Raw genomic sequence first — 2,500 nt, 5'->3', positions numbered from 1 at the left:
GAAGAGGAGGGATGAAGGGAGGAAGAGGGGAAGGGAGAGGGGAGAGGGGAGAGGAGAACAGGGAGGGGCAGCGAGCGTCAGATTGAGCGACAAATTGCATTACGGAAGAGGGAGAAGTGGGGGAAGCTGCGTCCGAAGACCTCCTCCTCCTCTTCCTCCTCTTCCTCCTCTTCCTCCTCCTCCTCCTCCTCCTCCTCCTCTTCTTCCTCTTCCTCTTACATCTCCTGTATTCAACCTGTTCCTCTTTCTACATCATTCATCTCATCGTCTTCCATGCATCCATCCTCTCTTCTTTCTCTTCTCCTTTTCAACTCTTCTCTTCTTTCTCTTCTCTTCCTCTTATAGTTCCCGCATTCACCTGTTCCTTTTTCCTTCATCATTCACCTGTTCCTTTTGCATACATTTATCATCTCTTCCTACTTTTCCTCTCTCCTTCCTCTTCCTCTTACATTTCCTGCATTCTCCATCTTTTCCTCTTTCTAGAATCTAAGCCATTTACCTCTTGTTTCTACGTGCATCCATCATCTCTTCTTTTCCCTCGTCTTTCCCCTGTGCCTCTCCTTCCCCTCCTCCCCTCTCCTCTTCCTCCTCCTCCTCCTTCAGTTACATTTCCAGCACTCTCTGTCTGCATCTCTTCCTGTAGTGAGTTGGACAATGCGTGGCTGACTGACTGAGTGAGTAACGAGTTGATACAATGACGGGAGACATTTGAGTAACTGATGAATACTGAGCATGAAATGGATGAATTACGTAATATTTGAGCATCGTGAGTAAAACTGACGACCCGGAAGTTGAATGAGTGAATATATAACATAGATAACTTATGAAGAAGATGCAATATTACTCTTAAATAAAGCATGAGTACTTGAGTTACGTAAAAAAAGATAACAGCTGAGTATAATGAGTAAGCACTGAAGACCCAAATATGAGCAACACATGACAAAAATACGATGAATAAAAAATAAAAAAAAAAAAAAAATGACACTCGAGAACCAGTTAGCTCAGTCAAATATTACATACAATGAGTAACACTGAAAACAAAAAACAGCTGGACTCGCAAATAAAACAAGAGTACCTGTTAGCTGAACCAAATCACAGACGCGATGAGTAACACAGAAGACCCGCAGGATGGATGAGTGTCAGGTAACAGGTGAGTTCATAAAGGTACACACGATGATACCCTCAATATTTTCACGTAGGCAGCGGCTAATATGGTGCGGGTTTCCATTCATACATCAAAGTGACGGGCAGGACGCGAGACCAGTATATTTGAGCAGCCGCCGGTGAAATATTATGCGGCGGGTTTTGTACGCAATGTATCCCAGCCTGTGTAAAAATGATTCAATCTGGTGTGGGGGGAAGGTACGGGGAGGGTAAGGGGGCGGAGGGGGGAGGAATACAATTGAATTAGAGACGAGACCAGCTCATTATTGTTGCTGTATAGTGTTGAATAAAGTGATGGCAAGGCTCATTGTGAGAATACAGTTTAAAATTATTCAATTCGAAGAAGAAAAGGGAAAAAAAGAATACAACTGAATTAAAAAGGAGAATGACTTATTATCATTACTTCACAATGTTAAATAGTGATATCAACGCTCCTTCTGGAAATACGCTATATCAAAATTCAAACTAGGACAAAAAAAAGTAAATAAATAAATAAATATTGGGGAGAGAAGAGGAATACAATTGAATTAAAAAAAATGATGATTATGGTTACAATACAATACCAAATAAATTAATGTCACGTCTCTTTGCAAAAATACAGTATAAAATCATTTAATCTAGGAAATAAAAAAAAGTGAGAAGAGGAATACAATTGAATTAGAAAAGTGAACAACTTATCATCGTTACAAAAGTATTATATGAAATTATGTCAAGTGATATGTTGGTGAGCATGAGGAGAAACACCCACTCTCTCTCTCTCTCTCTCTCTCTCTCTCTCTCTCTCTCTCTCTCTCTCTCTCTCTCTCTCTCTCTCTCTCTCTCTCTCTTCCTTCTTCTCCTCCCTCTCCCTCTCTCTCTCTCTCCCTCCTCCTCCATCTCTCCCTCAATCTCTCCCTCCATCTCTCCCACCCACTCCATCCCACCCTCTCCATCTCTTCCCCTCCATCTCCCCCTCCATCCCACTCCCTCCATCTCTCCCCATCCATCTCCCCCTTTCCTTTCCCGGACGCAATGAACGAGGAGCGAGTTACTCAGTACTGGGGCGGATGGTACTCAGGTCAGATGATGCCCAAGACAGATCGACCTGAGAGCAAACAGGCCTCGGGACGTTTGGTGCTCGAGACACTTAGTACCCAAACCACTCGGTGCCCAAAATGTCTCTAGACTCTGACGTCTGGACTACAGGCTTCGTGAAGGCAGCACACACTATTAAAATGTTCACCAAGCCATCCACTAAATACTCATCCACATCCACCCATCCACTCAACCACACCCAATCCACTTATCCACGAGTCCATGCAACCATTGACTCCCATCGATTCATCCATTCATCTAC

Source organism: Scylla paramamosain, chromosome 15 (genome assembly GCF_035594125.1).
Source record: "Scylla paramamosain isolate STU-SP2022 chromosome 15, ASM3559412v1, whole genome shotgun sequence".
NCBI classification, from domain to species: domain Eukaryota; kingdom Metazoa; phylum Arthropoda; class Malacostraca; order Decapoda; family Portunidae; genus Scylla; species Scylla paramamosain.
This window is presented reverse-complemented; position numbering follows the sequence as displayed.